Source organism: Lynx rufus, unplaced genomic scaffold (assembly GCF_022079265.1).
Source record: "Lynx rufus isolate CCGP_SWC_20201006 ecotype Redwood Valley unplaced genomic scaffold, mLynRuf1.p SCAF_34, whole genome shotgun sequence".
Lineage (NCBI taxonomy): Eukaryota > Metazoa > Chordata > Mammalia > Carnivora > Felidae > Lynx > Lynx rufus.
This window is the reverse complement of record NW_025814850.1, coordinates 3,795,762-3,813,169: the sequence shown is the minus strand read 5'-3', so window position 1 is coordinate 3,813,169 and position 17,408 is coordinate 3,795,762. Positions and strand designations below refer to the sequence as shown.

The window sequence follows — 17,408 nt, the reverse complement described above, 5'->3', positions numbered from 1 at the left end:
CCAAATGCATATTCTTGTCTCCTTTGTTGAAGATTAATTGGCCATTTAACTGTGTGTTTACTTCTGTGTTTTCTATTCTGTTCCATTGACCTATGTGTCTATTTTTGTGCCAGTACCACACTGTTTTGATTACTACTGCTTTGTAATATAACTTGAAATCTGGAATTATGATACCTCCAGCTTTCTTTTTATTTTTGAAGGTTGTTTTGGCTATTTGGAGTCATTTCTGTTTCCATACAAATTTTAGGATTGTTAGTTCTAGTTCTGTGAAATGCTGTTGGTATTTTGATAGGGGTTGCATTACATTTGTAGATTGCTTTGGGTAGTATGGATATTTTAACAATATTCTTCTAATTCGTGAGCCCGGAATGTCTTTCCATTTGTTTGTGTTATCTGCACATTCTTTCATCAGTGCTTTATAGTTTTCTGAGTACAGATCTTTCACCTCCTTGCTTAAGTTTATTCTTGGTATTTTATTCTTTTTGGTGCCATTGTACATGGGATTGTTTTCTTAATTTCTCTTTCTGCTGCTTCATTATTAGTGTCCATACAAACAATTTTAGATAACATATGTTAGTTTAAATTTGTATTCCTTAATTTTTACATTGAAAAAAGTGTAGACCTATATTGAATATCTTGGTAAAAATTGCAAATACAAGAAAAAGTTTAATAACTGAATATAAAGGTTTTTTTTGTTTTAAGTTAGTATTTTTAGCTTAAAGAAGTTTACAAATTACAAAATGGAAATTATCTCTTCACCTCAATCTTTCACTACAATTCTTCATAGTACACACTGTTAATAATTTGGTAGGTAGTCTTCCTGGATATTTGTTATATACCTTTTAATTGGTCTCATATTGATTAGTGGTGAAGTTACCTCTAAAATTTTTGCTATTACAAATAATGCTATAAAGAGCATCCTTGTTCATCAATTCTTGCACATTTGTGTAAATATTTTTATAGGATAGATTTCTAGAAATGAAGAAGCTGGGTCATAGGATATGCATATACCTATAGGAACATGGTTTATGTCAAGTCATGTTATGTTGTCCAGCTTTATTGAGATATAATTGACAAATAGAAATTGCATATATTTAAAGTGTACAACGTAATGATTTGATATACATATACATTGTGAACTGATTACCAGCTATCAAGTAAATAACATCTCCATCACCTCACATAGTTACCTTTTTTGTGTGTGATGAGAACACTACTCTCTTAGGATATACTCTCTCAGCAAATTTCAAAGATACAATATAGTATTATTAACTATAGTCACCATGCTGTACATCAGATTCCCAGAACTTGTTCATCTCATACCTAAAGTTTGTATCCTTTGACAAACATCTGCCCACTCCCTCCACCCTCCAGAATATGTCATATACATAGAGGTTACATTTTCTTTATTCATCTGTTGGTGAGCATTTAGGCTGTTTCCATTTCTTGGCTATTGGGCATAATGCTGCAATGCTTGAAGTGCACATAGTTTTTTGAGATAGTGCTTTTATTTCCTTTGGGTATCTATCCAAAAGTGAGCTTGCTGGATGATATGATAGTTCTGTTTTTAATTTTTAGACAAAACCTCTGTACTGTTTTTGGAATTGGCTATTCCAATGGATTTTAAATTATCTGCGTATTTTATAGTTTTATTGAGGTATATACTTGACTTATTTAAAGTATACAATTTGAAAATTTCTACATATGTATATACTTGTGAAAACTCAATCCCATTATACCCCTTTGTAAGCCCCCATTCTCTTTCCACAACCCCCCCCCACTACTTCCCAAGCAAACACTAACCTGCTTCTGTCACTACAGATTGTTTGCATTTTCTAGAACTTTATATAAATGATATCGTGCAGTAAGTACTCATTTTTTTTAGTTTGATTTCTTTCACTCAGCGTAATTATACTGAGATTCATCTATGCTTTGGTACATATCAGGTTTATTTCTTTTTATTGCTAAGCAGCGTTCTCTCTTATGGATGTGCCATGATTTGTTCATCCATTCATTAATTGATGATGTTTGGATTGTTTCTAGTTTTTGGCTATTACAAATAAAGCTGGTGTAAACATTCATTTATGTGTCTTTGTGTAGTCATATACTATTTTCATTTATCTTGGGTAAATACCTGATGGTAGGATAACTGGGTCATATGGTAGGTATATTTGAATTTTTTAGAAACTGCTAAACTGTGCTTGCAAAGCAGCTGAATTATTTTACATTGTTAGGAACAATTTATGACAGTTTCAGATGCTCCTCATCCTTGTCAATCCTGGAATTGGTGAGCCTTTAAAAATTGTCATTCTAATAGATGTATGGTGTTTTCTCATTGTGGTTTTAATTTGCATTTCCTGAATGATCAAATGATTTTGAATATATCTTCATGTGCTTTTTTGCTCCCTGTATATCTTATGCCCATTGAAAATGTGTTTGTGTTCCTACTATTGCGTTTTGAATGTATGTATTCTGAATACGAGTCCTTTACTGGATATGTGAGAGAGAGCACAGGCAAGGGAGGAACAGAGAGGAAAGAGAATCCCAAGCAGGCTCTGCCCTGTCAGCACAGAGCCCTATGCGGGGCTTGAACTCACCAACTGTGAGATCATGACCTGAGCCCAAATCAAGAGTCGGAATTTAACCCGCTGAGCCACCCAGGCACCCCAATTTTTGAAGAATATCTTTCAACTTAAGTTCATACTTCTGAAGAAGTCTAGTCTACAACTATTTCTTGTATGGATTGTGCTCTTGATGTTTTATCTATAAGGTTTTTGTTTAAACCTAAGTCACATAGAAGTCAGAAAACAAATCAAAATAATTGATTGAAATTTGCACAGATGTTTCATTGTGTCTTTGAAGGAAAGGAGAAACCACTCTCAAGTTATGACACTGAAAAAGAAATTTTGAGGTAGACAACTTGACAAATTTTCCAATCCAGAAAGTGTTTCTGTGGTTTAGCAATGAGAACAACTAAGCCTTGTCAATTTCTCTGACAGTAGAAGCCTGCAGACCACCAGAAGCACTGAAATGTTCTTTTATAAGTTACTTTGTTCAGATTACATTAATTTAAAATGTAAATTTATAATAAGTTTCTTCCAAACACAGATAAACCCTTTCAAAATTGGCCTCATTTACTATATGAAGAGGAAAATGACGTTAGAGTTATTTAACTTGAAGAATCTTGAAAAATTCAGATGTTCCTTGACGCAGATCTATGCTTGTCTAGAAAATGAGACAGAAGAATCCTGATTCTGTGTTTTGTCACACTTTGTAAACCTGGCTTTTCAGCTCTAGTTGCTCATCAGAGATGACCTGTGCATTATCATGCAGAAAAAAAAGCTCCATCATTTCAACTTCTCATTCAAACCAAGCAATAATTTCTTACTGAAATTTTCATTTGTACAATTTAGATTTCTTTCTTTCTTTCAATAAATAGGCATTACTTTTTGCATGATAAATGAGAGGATTTTTTGGGTGAAGACTTTAATATTGTGCAATATTTTGTGCATTTGTTCAATACATTTTGTGTGTGTGTGTGTGTGTGTGTGTGTGTGTGTGTGTGTGTGTAATGAGAGAGAGAGAGAGAGAGAGAGAGAGAGAGAGAGAGAGAGGGAGGAAAGGAGGAGAGGAGAGAAGGAGATGGAATGATTTGAGGCAAAGCTTTCATTAGAGTCTCATCTGGATCTGTAATCTCCCCTAAAACCACTGGTATAGAGGGTCTTAGCTAGAACACAATGAAATCAGTCCTATTCTTTTCAGGCAAAACCATTATATATGTAAAATTGACAAGTTGCATGATTTTTTTGCACCTAATGACAAGTATAAAAATTAGAGCTTTGAGTAAAGAATATTGCAGTATCTTAAATTCTAGTCTATATCATTTTGATTATTGCTGGGCACTATTTACTACATAATTAAAATGTGTAATTATGTTTTATGATAGGTTTTCTTTTTACAGTCTATATTTAATGTTAGTGCTCCTCTAGACTATCAGTTAATTGTATTCACATTTTTAGTTTGCATTTTTATCTTATGTTCTTAATGAGTGTGCTAATGCAGTTTTTTTCCTTCTGTTTCTGAACTATTATTGTGGTTAATGGAATGCTGGATTTTTCAGATTTCCTTAAGACTGTGAATGATGTTTGTTATTTGGTCTCCCAGGATCCAGGTAAAAAAACGATTCTTCAAAATTGCAGAAAAGAATGATTTTGATTGTCACTGATTCTAGGGTGGGATGGTTATATGAATTTAGGTTTTTTTCAGATCTCTCACATAGTGTTTTCCCCTGTAGCCTAGGTTGAGAACAATTAGACACGAGTTATTTCATAAAAGGCACTAAAAACCTGTCCACAGTATCCTAATTTTCTATCCATAATCTCCACTTTTTCCTGCATGCAACTGCTAGATTTTCTTAACACACGATTTTTGTCATATCATTCTCCTGCTCAAAAATTTAGATGCTTTTCCTGTGATGAAATGAATGTGGTCCAAACCCTTATGCTTGACATCCTCACCCCCTTATAATTTTTCTTGCCACTTTCCTCTTGGTAGAATCTTTTCCAGGCAAGAACCCCGTGCTCCAGTTATAGACACAAATGTCTATACATGCCAATTTCATTCTTGTTTCCAGGCCTTTCTTTGTTCATGTGGTTTTTTTTCTTTTTTTCCCTTTGAAATCTCATATCTGTTTTCTTCTCCAATGTGAATAGTACTTTCTTTGCTCTCTTTGGAATCTGCTTGTATTTCTCCCTAAAAATTTCAGACACTGATGGATCTCCTAACAACGTTTAGTTTACACTCCTGTAAATAGCAAAGAAAGTGATTGGAAGAAATATTCGTGTTACTGATAGAAACAGTGCTTCCAATATTCTGAGATCTCTAGGGTTTGTGACCTAATTTTAACAGTTCTTTGGGTTAGAACAAATCAAGACAGAAACCAGTTCCTTGGTTTTGCCATTAGGCAAGATCAAATTCCTATCATCTGTCCTTGGGGTTATATATTTCTGTCAACCAGCCTGTATTTTCTTGGAATCAAGGATATATGAATGTGATAATCTTCATATACCTGGATAAGAAGCAAGAGGCAAGAAAAACTCTTTTAATGTTTATTCATTAATGTAGTGAATGTTATTTAATACATTACCGTATGCATCAATTAGCAATATAGATGTGATGCTTGGCTTGCTTTCCCTCTTTGAATTTCTTCCTACTTGGCATTTTGATTAACTCCTATAGCACTGGGTTTCCTCTTTGTCTACTTGGTTTTCAGCTTATAGCTTTTTCTTGACTATAGATTTGTAAGTGTGTTTGGGTACCTAAGTACTGCCTGCTTGTCGAGCCCCAGTTGAGCTATCATGTATTCCTTTGTTTTTCAAGTTCTGGTTTTCTATTTTGACCTTATTTTTTATTTATGGTCAAATGTTCTGAGACCAACCAAGAAGTGCCAAATTTCTTTTCTTCCTCTTAAAACGGTATGCCTAATTCTCAAATACACTATTTTTAGTAAAATATCCAAGCAATATAATAGTATATAAATGTACAATACCCTCTTTAATCCTTCCTATATTAAAGTTAATGTTGACTTTAGCATCTTTTATTATATGCATTTATGAATGTATATAAATATTTACATATTTTGTAAGAGAAAATGAGTTATCAGTTACTAGGCAGAAGAGAACTAGAGTACCTGGGTCTTACAGAGGCAAGTGAAAAGATCAAGCATACAGTTAGAAATCAAGAGACCCTAAGAAAATAAAAGGGAAAAATATGATCATCTTATACTTTTAAGAGAAAGGGATCATGCTATGTACTTTGTTGTCTAGCATGAATTTTTTTTTTTTAACTGAGTAATATGTCTTGGAAAGTTTTCCCCATGCCAGTAAGTGTAGGTCTGCCTTTTACTTAAAAAAAATTGTTTTTAAGTTTATTTTTATTTATTTTGAGAGAGAGAGATACAGAGCAAGTGAGGGAAGGGCAGAAAGTAAGGGAGACAGAATCCCAAGCAGGCTCCATGCTGTCAGTGCAGAGCCTGATGTGGGGCTTGATCTTACCATCCATGAGGTCATGACCTGAGCCAAAATAAGGGGTCGGATGCTTAACCAACTGAGCCACCGAGGTGCTCGATCCTTTTATTTTTTAATAGCTGCATGGTGTCTGAAAAATGTAGATATACTATAATTTATTTAACTAATCCTTTATTGATTCTAATTATCTTCCTAGTATAGACACTTTCACAATGAATATCTTTTCTTATATTTTATACATATTTATTTTCACATTATAGTTTATATATGTATGCTTGTGTCCTTAAGTGCCTTTTAAGGCAAAATTAGTTGCCAATTATTAGGTAGAGGAGAACCAGAGGGACCCTATGTGTGCCTTGGGGCATGCCTTCAACACTCAGACAGATAGTTTTCAACTCTTCCTTAGCCTTCACTTCCTGCGTGTGTATATCCTCAATGTAAGCCAGACCTGAGCGTTCAGAACTTACTCTGGTTTTCCTGGGTACAGACCTGTTTATGTGTGTGGCCATCTAGATGCTCAGGAATATGTTGGAACTTTTCAAAGGCCTCTACAGACGTCTCATTTCCCAGATTTTCCTCTTAAGCTTGTTTGCTAGCCTATTATTTGCCCCAATTGTTTTTTTTTAATGGCATGAATCTACATTTATTGACTTGTAAATAGGTCCATGGCATATTTTTAGTGAAAAGGCAGTATACTATATGTACTGTTTTAATTGAGTGAAATATTCACAATCGTTGATGAACGTAGAGACATAGAAAGGTATCCAAGTAGGATATTAATCAAAATGCATCATTTTTTGCATGCCCTGAATGGGAAATTTGTGTTGCTTTTATCTTTCTTCTTTGTACAGTTGTGGGTTTATTTGATTTTTAAAAATCATTGTGTCAGGGCCCCTGGGTGGCTTAGTCAGTGGAGTATCTAACTCTTGATTTTGGCTCAGGTCACAATCCCAGGGTTGTGGGATCAAGCCCCAAGTCAAGCTCCACATTGAGCATGGAGCCTGCTTGGGATTCTCTCTCTCTCTCTCTCTCTCTCTCTCTGTCTCTCTCCCTCCCTCCCTCCCTCCCTCCCTCCCTCCGTCCCTCCCTCCCTCTGCCCCTCTCCCCTGTTCTCTCTCTCTCTCCAAAAAAAAAATTTTTTTTTAATCCTAAAAAATATTAGTATGTCATTGGAAGAGCAGCAATAGCATTTAAGAGCAGGGCTCCTGAATCTGACTGGTTTTTGTTCATTTGTCTCAAGTTTTTACTTAAACTAATTAGTTAGTATATAGTGTAATACTGGTTTCAGGAGTGGAATTTAGTGCTTCATCATTTACATGTAACATCCAGTGCTTGCTCCAACTATTACCCACCACTTCAGACAGTTATAATGTTAACTAATTGCCTCTGATTGTGTTTGAGGAGTACTTCCAGGGAAAAGACTCTTTGCCTTGGGCAAGCTTTGAGTCCGGTTAAATAAGGCAGCTTGGCAAGTAGGGTCTTCCAGGGAGCCACAAGGCAGGTCTCATAATGACAGTTCTTAGAGAATGGGGCTTTGAAGAAGTTCCAAACTCATTCTTCTCCATTGGCTGTCAGGCTGCTGTTTTTCATCATGAAGGTAGGCTCTTAGTTTTCAAGGCTCCTGGGAAGCTGGGATGGCAAGATGGGAATAATGGCAAGCTAAAATGCCACAAAGCTCACTATTACTGAGGTTCAGCCGTTTTTCTGAAAGAAAACACTCTTTGGATGACTCTAAGCCTTTGATTTACAGCCAGAGTTTTGAAAAAAGTTGATTCTGACAGTTTGCGTCCGTGTTCTCACAGCTTTTATGGAGGAGAGGATTCTCAGAGGTCCTTCCTCTGCTACTTTTGCTCGCCTGGTCAATAACAACTGGTTGGTTGGATGAGTGAATAATGCCCAGTTCTTCCTCCATGACTGTGCAAATCTAAGAACTTGTGGATCAGTAGGCTCGTTATATCCTGAATTCCGAGAAAATGTAGTCTGACAAAAAGTGATTCGCTCTCTGAAGTTGATTATGGGAATTGTGTTTCCTTATCAAATTAAGGGGAGCGGTAGTTGGAGGGTCACTTAAATTTAGCATTAGGACACAGGTATCAATCTGTTTAGATTTTAAGGAAGACATCTGTTTAGGGAAAATTCTCTCATTAATATGAATATTTTCATTTAACTGTGTTCTTTCCAATTCATTTTTAAAAATTTATTTAAAGTCAAGTTAGTTAACATACAGTATAGTGTTGGTTTCAAGAGTAGAACCCACTGATTCATCACTTACGTATAACACCCAGTGCTCATCCCAACAAGTGCCCTCCTTAATACCCCTCACCCATTTAGCCCATCCCCCATCCACCTCCCCTCCAGCAACCCTCAGTTTGTTCTCTGTATTTAAGAGTCTCTTATTGTTCTTATCTTATTTTTCCTTTCCTTCCCCTATGTTCACCTGTTGTGTTTTTTAAATTCTATATATGAGTGAAAACATATTTGTCTTCTTCTGACTTATTTCACTTACACAGTACACTCTAGTTCTGTCCATATTGTTACAAATCTTTCCAGTTCATTTTTGATGTTAAGGACTGTTAGCGTAAGAAAATGAAGTTTCTGTGGAGAAATAGAAGACCTTTAAATAGTGGTTAAACCATTACTAAACTCTTTGTAATATAAAAAAATCTAAAGAGAAATTTTGCATCTACTCTGTTCTTTCTTTTACGCTATTTTTTCTAAATTACATTTTAAAGCAATTAATGATGCCCTCAAATTTTGGATTAAGCTGCCTTGCTATTATAGATTATACCACTGATAGATATGAAATTATTTTAGTTACAAGGCTTAACTAAGCGGTGAATATAGTATAATGAGATAATCCAGAGCTTTTAGCACAATGCCTATAGCTTTTAGCACAATGTTTGGCATATAAATAGCATTCAATAAATACCACCTATCATCGCTAATATTGTATCAGTAGTGATAATAGCAAAAATTACATTTATATTAGGAATGTGGTCAGAATTGGGCAAATGCCTACTTGCAGGTACAGTTTTAGAAAACCCTATGCCTATGTAAAGGTATTGTACCCTGGTAGGCTATTGACACAAAATCAGCCCCTCCAAGAAAAGCTGTTGATTCTCATGATAAAATAGCTTCTTTCTTTATTATATTTTTGCAGCATTCCAGAATGCCTTGAAGATTTTCTGTAGGATAAAAAGTGGTCGAGTTGCGACTGATGAACTGGCTGCTGTTTTGGATAGCATGGATATTCCTGTAATTCCTGAAACTTTTCAGGAAGTGATAAAACATGCTAGTATAGACAGTGAGTTATTTGAATTACTATGTAACTATATCTTTCTTGGATATCAGTGTGCTGATTCATCCTTTATCTCTCCTTCTTGATTCTTACCTCTTGCCACCTATCAACATTGCTTACTGGTGTCTGTGGTAAGAGATAGTCTAGAAAAATTAAATGAGAAATTTCTAAAATTATTAGATTTTGGTATGTTTGATAAAAATCTAAGAGAAAAATGTATTTATTTTCTTTTCAAACTTACCTCTCTTCCATTTCTTGTTTGTGGAGAGATGGTTTCTTTAATGTCAAGGGCATTGGCTTCACAAACTAGGAGACCTAAATTTCTTGAATTTTTAACTTTATTAGATAGCTTTGATTACACAATCTTCTCATGCTATTCAGTTACTCTTTGCAAAATGTAGATTTTTAAAAAAAACATTATGGATATATTTAGCAGATGTTTTGTATTATATGTTTATATGTCACCAGGGGGTGTCTGATAATAATGGATTGATAAATGATTGATTCATTGATTATCCATGTATTTAATGAGTCAGATAGTCATTTAATATCTACTGTGCTTGGAACTATGCAAGGTGATACAGAGATGAATAGAACACATTTCTTTTTCCAAAGGAGTTCCCATTCTAGTGTGGAAAGAGTCAAATAAAATGAAAATGATAATGTTGTATAGCAAATACTGTTATAGAATGTAGTTAGGCTGCAGATGTATACTGGAAACACCAGGGAAAGATCATCAGAGGATGTGATGTCTGAGCTAAATCTTGAAGGATCAATAGGGGTTAGTTGGTTGAAGGTGGTAATGAAGAGTGAGAAAGACATTTTAGACTGAGGGAACAGTTTGTGTAAATATGGCAGGAACATTATCAGACATGGCATCCTTTTCCATGGGCTTCCACGGGTTTTTGTCATTTGTCAGTGGTGGCTTTTAGGGGGTCTTTGGTGGCTGGGATGTACTGTGAAGATAGAACCAGGCTGCATGGATTTTAGTAGGTAGTCATTTATGGTGAGTTCTGGGTTGATAGACGTAAGTGGAGGGATGTTCTGGAGCATAAAGATGCCCATAAAATAGGGATTTTAAAGCTTAATCTCAAGTCATATTATTACATAGCCTTTAGGGCATGCTCTACCAGAAGCAACAGAAATTACATATGAAACCACTGTGGCTTTTTTTTTTTTCTTTTTTTTTTTTTTTTTTTTTTTTTTGGCTTATGGAATTCTGGTCTGGATTTCCAGGCTTTGTACTTGGGGAGCTAAACTGAAAAATTATGCTGATTTCATAGATTGTTGTAGGAATTAAATAGAACCTATTGGCACTAGAATAGTCTCAAGAAATAGGAAGCAGAAACCTGGGAATTACCCTTGGCAACTCTGTTTTCTCTGTTCTCCTCATGCAACCGTTGTGAATTACTATTATTTGAAACTTCTAGATATCTCTTAAATCTCTCTATTTTCCACCATTACCTTAGTCCAAGTTACCATAATTTTTCCTTAGGACCATCACTGTTCATCCTAACAATTCCACCCACATCCAGTCTTTCCTTTTTTTTTTTTAGTGTTTGTTTATTTTTGAGAGGGACAGAGACAGAATACGAGTGGGTTAGGGGCAGAGAGAGAGGGAGAATCCGAAGCAGGCTCCAGGCTCTGAGCTGTCAGCACAGAGCCCAACGGGGGGCTCGAACTCACGAGCTGTGAGATCATGACCTGAGCCGAAGTCAGACGCTCAACCGACTGAGCCACCCAGGTGCCCCCACCCACACCCAGTCTTATCCCCCTTAACACTATGGACAGAATGATCTTTTCAAAACACACATCTGTGGGGCGCCTGGGTGGCTCAGTCAGTTAAGTGTCCGACTTTGGCTCAAGTTATGGTCTCAGGCTTGTAGTTTCAAGCCCCATGTTGGGCTCTGTGTTGACAGTTCGGAGCCTGGAGCCTGCTTCGTATTCTGTCTCCCTCTCTCTCTCTGCCCCTCCTCCCTCTCAAAAATAAATAAACATAATAAAAAAATAAAAAAACTTGGGGCGCCTGGGTGGCGCAGTCGGTTGAGCGTCCGACTTCAGCCAGGTCACGATCTCGCGGTCCGTGAGTTCGAGCCACGCATCGGGCTCTGGGCTGATGGCTCAGAGCCTGGAGCCTGTTTCCAATTCTGTGTCTCCCTCTCTCTCTGCCCCTCCCCCGTTCATGCTCTGTTTCTCTCTGTCCCAAAAATAAATAAACGTTGAAAAAAAAAAATTAAAAAAAAAATAAATAAAAAAAAAAATAAAAAAACCCCACACATCTGATCATGTTACCTCCTTGCATAAACTCTAATAATACTTCTTGGGATGAAGAGCCCTTTAAGGTCACGTACAAGGACTTGCAATGTCTGGCCTTTACCTTAGATCTCCAGCTTCATCTCAGACCACATTCTGCTTTGCTTACTGTGCCTTCTTAGAGTTTCAGTTATATACCAGGCTTCCTCCTGCCATAGCCTTTACATATATTCTTTTCTTTTCCTGGAGCGTTCTTCCCCTCCTAGTGGATTACTACTTATACTTTGGATCTAAACTCAACTCTATTCTTTAAGGATGCTTCCATGACTTTTCTGACTAGGTCAAGTTCTCATACACTCTCACAGCACTAATCACAGTTGCAACTTTTATTTCTTATATTTTTTAAAAAGTTTTTCAATGTTTATTTTTGAGAGAGATAGAGAAATAGAGTGTGAGGGAGGGAGAGGCAGGGAGAGAGAGGAAGACACAGAATCTGAAGCAGGGTCCAGGCTCTGAGCTGTCAGCACAGAACCCAATGCGCGGCTCGAACTCACAAACCACGAGATCACGACGTGAGCCAAAATCAGACGCCCAGCCGACTGAGCCACCCAGGTACCCCTATTTCTTATTGTTTTGTGAAGATCTGTATCTCAGATAAGACGAAATACCAAGAAAGCAGATATCATGTGTACTTTTGCTCAATGTTGTATCCTCAGTACTCCATACAGTGCTTATGGCACATATTAACTGCTCAACAAATGTATGTTGAATGAATTAATAAGTGTCACCCTTCACTCCATCTCCTCCAACCAGAGAGAATAAGATTTTTTCATTTTGTCATTTTTAATAACCTGGTTGTGACTTAAGGTAAAATTCCTCATAGGGGAGGTCCTTGTCTTTTGACTAGGAAAATCATTTTAACAGGTATGTTTGATTATGAGAGCTAAAGCCTATTGGGAGATACGTAGTTTGAGCAAAAAGGTAAGGTAAAGTACTCTATATAAGAAAACAACAGGAACTTAGAATACAACAGTGGCTAATGGGCAGCTGGAAGAGGAACACTGAGGGAACCTGAGAGTGGATGGGGGTCTAGCAATCAATAGAGAGTGGCTGTAGAAGTCTAGGACAATACTATGTAGTGCTTGCTGTGCTATAAAGAAATCCCTTACTCTCATTAATTTCAAGTTATCTAGTAGGAGTTGGTTATATACAATAGCCTTGTGTTAGTCATGTGGTGGGTGCATTTCAAGGAAAAAGGTCTGTAGGTTCTGTGTTAGGTAGGCTTGGGGTGGAGAGAAGATAGCACCTATAGGATGTGATAATGTGAGAGAGATCAGGAGTCCACGGGAATAGAAAACAAAACGAAAATCAACTGCCAGCGTATAAAACACTCAGGAATCTTCAAATTTTGGAGGGAGTATTGATTGCTGTTCATATAATGTATGGTGTGGGGTCAGGGCTATTTTACTTAAACATTAAAGGAAAGGACACCCTCAGAATGCCAAAAGTTTTGGGTTACCCCGGTAGTGGATATGGTTTCTTCTGTAACAGAATTTTGAAGTAAGGAGTGATCTAAGTCAGTTATCCCACTAGTAGAAGCCATAGCACCCTGGCATAGGTACTGTTTTAACATCTTGTTTTTGTATTTGGTTTGGTTTTTTGGAGCAATACTGATAACATGGAGAATATCTTCATGAGTATGCATGATGAAGAGGAATGCCGCTGGAATTTGCAAGGAAGTCTAACAAGCATTTGCTTCATTAAGATCTGGCAAGAGGAATATGGAAAATCACTGTGTGACAGTTCTGGTAGTTTGGTTTCTGAGATAGGATATTGGTGCAGTAGTTTTTTCTCTCGTGGGATTTACCGATCTAGTAACTGAACTGGGTGAAAAGTAGTAACTAGCACGATTTTTGATGAGAAGGTCTTTGATATTGTGGAGCTATTGTGGAGACTATGGAAATGTGTTAATAGTCATTTAACACCTTCAAAGTAATGTTGCCTTGAATATGACTTTGATGATGAGGATAATTTTTTTTCCCATTAGATAGTTACATTTTCCAGGTTGAATGGAAAGGAAAGTTCCAATATGAGCTTCCTCCAGAAGGACAAATGTAAGAGTGGGAAGCTGTTTTGAACTTCTCTTATGAAGTAAATGCTACCTGTAACTATACTGATTGTCTCAGTCTCAACCAGGAATTATTCATTGAGGTTTTGATAAGCTAGGTAGGGGGTCAAAATAGTAATTTCAGATTCTGTAATGCTTATTTGGCCACCAGAGACTATATAAATGGATAGTATTTGTCTTAGAGGTGTGTGAGAAGTATTTGTCATTGCATAGAAGAAGGAATAAATTTGAGCGAGAGCTAGTAAATCTATAAATGGTTGGCTACTGCATGCTCACTGGTCAGTCTTGGACCTCTTTCCAGAAAGGGGAGTTCTTTAAGTAGAGACCAGATATAAACAATACAGCCTTCTCCATTGGATTAATTTATGGATGATCCAAAAGAATACTTTTCACTGATCAAATTCAGGAATTTGAGGGCTGAAGCCTTGAATTATTTTAGGACTGATGCTTTGATCTAAGAACTTGGGATATGGACTCTATCTACAAAAGTTCCAGAAGTTCACTGGGGTGTTAGAACCACAATCAAGAACAGAATGAGAACAAATACCAAGAAAATAAAAAAAACAGAATGTAAGAGTGGCGCCTGGGTGGCTCAGTCAGTTAAGCGTCCAACTTCGGCTCAGGTCATGATCTCGTGGCTTGTGAGTTCGAGCCCCACGTCAGGCTCTGTGCTGGCAGCTCAGAGCCTGGAACCTGCTTCAGATTCTGTGTCTCCCCCTCTCTCTGCCCCAACCCACTTGCATTCTGTCTCTGTCTCTCTCAAAAATAAATAAACATTAAAAATAATTTTAAAAAAACCCAGAATGTAAGAAGCAGTTCTAATCAGAAGAGATGAAACTTAACATCAATTGGTCTAGCACTTCTTTGGTTGGTCAAATACTTACTTGCTTTGCAGTGATTTAAAGTCCTGGACCTGACATAGCTTACCAATTTTCAAAGAAGCAGAATGAATCAATCTTACCCAACACCAAAACCATAGTGTATATAATAATTCTTGGACTCAAAAGGCACATTAAAAACTGGCATCTTCTTTTCAGGGTCTTTGCTTATGCTTATAACTGAATAGTTGATTTTTTAGGCATAGGCTGAAGAACAAACCTAGTATTTTTATAAGTAGGTAAGTCAAGGGGCGCCTGGGTGGCGCAGTCGGTTAAGCGTCCGACTTCAGCCAGGTCACGATCTCGCGGTCCGTGAGTTCGAGCCCCGAGTCAGGCTCTGGGCTGATGGCTCGGAGCCTGGAGCCTGTTTCCGATTCTGTGTCTCCCTCTCTCTCTGCCCCTCCCCTGTTCATGCTCTGTCTCTCTCTGTCCCAAAAATAAATAAACGTTGAAAAAAAAAAAAAATAAGTAGGTAAGTCAACACCTGGTCTTTCTCACCTTGGATGTCAAGCGAAGCCAGACATTTGGAGGCAAGAACTATTGGGTGTCCAGTTGGAACAACATTATTTGAGGTCACTGTCTCTGACCCCATTCTCTGTCATACACTGTCCAAGAAGGAAAATGGTTTTAGACAGAGGCAAGGGCAGGAATGGTAGGAAGTTATAATTATGGGAGTGCTGTACATGTGTAAGACGCCAAGTAAATGGTTTACTGCTATCCACAATGTAGACATTGCATGATTCTTTACAGCCTTTAGTATATTTATTCATTCAAAAATATTTTTTTTAATTTTATTTTTTATTTTTTTCAATTTACGTCCAAATTAGTTAGTATATAGTGCAACAATGACTTCCGGAGTAGATTCCTTAGTGCCCCTTACTCATTTAGCCCACCCTCTCTCCCACAACCCCTCCAGTAACCCTCAATTTGTTCTCCATATTTACAAGTCTCTTATGTTTTGTCCCCCTCCCTGTTTTATCAAAAATAATTTTTAAAAAATAATTTTTTTAAAGTTTGTTTATTTATTTTGAGAGAGAGACAGTGCAAGTGGGAGAGAGGCAGAGAGAGAAGGAAAGAGAGAATCCCAAGCAGGCTCTGCACTGTCAGCGCAGAGCCCAACGTGGGGCTCGAACCCTTGAACTCTGAGATCATGACCTGAGCCCCAATCAAGAGTCAAACACTCAACTGACTGAGCCACTCAGGTGCCCCTCAAAAAAATTAGTTTTTAAGTGCTAGGAAGTATATAATTTGCTAGGCATTGGGGAAACAAATGACATTCTGTACTCTTGAAGAGCTCACAATCCAGTGAGAAAGACAAAAGAGCTAAAACTTGAAATTCTACCTATAGTAAATTCTCAAAACACTATTTATTAAATGAGTGAAATATTAACCTGATTACCTAGCTGTGGAGCTTAAAATGTGACTAATTTCTTTTGGTGGGAAACTCTTTTATTAAGGGAAAAAGAAAATAATGGTCTTTTATGTTTCAGTGTGTACTGAGCTATTAACAATTCTAGATATTATTCACAACCTCTGTTCCTACTTTCACACATCTCTGTGTTGTTTTTGTATTAGAATGGGATGGAAACTAGATTTGTGTTCAAAAAAGAAATAACAGTACTTGAACTTACTCTTTCTATTACAGGTAACCACATGGTGGATATTAGAGATATTCTATTTATTTTGGATGAACTACAGCACCAGTATGAAGATTTTTGTAAGTGAGCTCTCGTTGCTACAGCAAGTATTATTTATAAATAAGTTGCCTTTAAATTAAATCCTAATTTGTAGGTTTTATCATATGGACTCTGAAAGCCTTCTCTGACCCCATGACTCTAACTCTTTAAAAATTTTATTTTAATGTTGTATTTACTTTTTGAGAGCAAGAGAGACAGAGCGTGAGCGGGGGAGGGGCAGAAAGAGATGGGGAGACACAGAATCCAACACAGGCTCCAGGCTCTGAGCTGTCAGCACAGAGCCCGACGTGGGGCTCGAACTCACACACTGCGAGATCACGACCTGAGCTGAAGTTGGACGCTTAACCGACTGACCCACCCGTGTGCACCCCCCCCATTACTCTAACTCTATAGATAAAAGTCTAAATCCTAAACATACCTAATCAGTGTTGATTATGTAACTACCCTAATTTTCTTTTATCTTTCCCTTAATATTTTGCAACATGAAGTCAACTTTAAAACAAAATAATAACACTAAGAAAAAAAACGTAATTTGCAACTTGTGGGTCATTCTGACATCCTGACATTGACAGTTAAAAAAAATTTTTTTTAATACTTTATTTTATTTTTTTTAATTATTTTTGGGACAGAGAGAGACAGAGCATGAACGGGGGAGGGGCAGAGAGAGAGGGAGACACAGAATCGGAAACAGGCTCCAGGCTCTGAGCCATCATCCCAGAGCCCGACGCGGGGCTCGAACCCACGGACCGCGAGATCGTGACCTGGCTGAAGTCGGACGCTTAACCGACTGCGCCACCCAGGCGCCCCAACAGTTAAAAATTTTTAATATAGGGGTGCCTGAGTGGCTCAGTCAGTTAAATGTCCAAATTCGGCTCAGGTCATGATCTCATGGTCCATGAGCTCGAGCCCCTCATCAGGCTCTGTGCTGACTGCTCAGAGCCTGGAGGCTGAGGCAGATTCTGTGTCTCCCTTTCTCTCTCTGACCCTCCCCTGCTTGTGCTTTGTCTCTCTCAAAAATAAATAAACATTAAAACATTTTTTAAAAATTGTGTTTAGTATATTATTCAGTATCATTCATGATTAGTTTTGTTTTTCTTCATTAAGTACGTTTTTAAAAATCTCTTCCTA

At 37.3% G+C, this 17,408-nt stretch overlaps 1 protein-coding gene and 1 pseudogene across 1 annotated transcript in view; both read left to right on the top strand.

Moving 5' to 3' along the window:
- The window catches only part of LOC124522185 (leucine-rich repeat-containing protein 37A2-like), a 334,305-nt pseudogene that overhangs the window by 119,349 nt on the left and 197,548 nt on the right, over nt 1-17,408 (top strand).
- LOC124522177 (uncharacterized) overlaps nt 1-17,408 on the top strand; it is a 130,818-nt gene that overhangs the window by 5,902 nt on the left and 107,508 nt on the right. Inside the window, exons 2-4 of the mRNA XM_047093476.1 lie at nt 4,121-4,171; nt 9,187-9,330; nt 16,229-16,300. The gene's annotated coding sequence lies outside the window, so the exon portion shown is untranslated. The remainder of the gene's footprint in view (nt 1-4,120; nt 4,172-9,186; nt 9,331-16,228; nt 16,301-17,408) is intronic.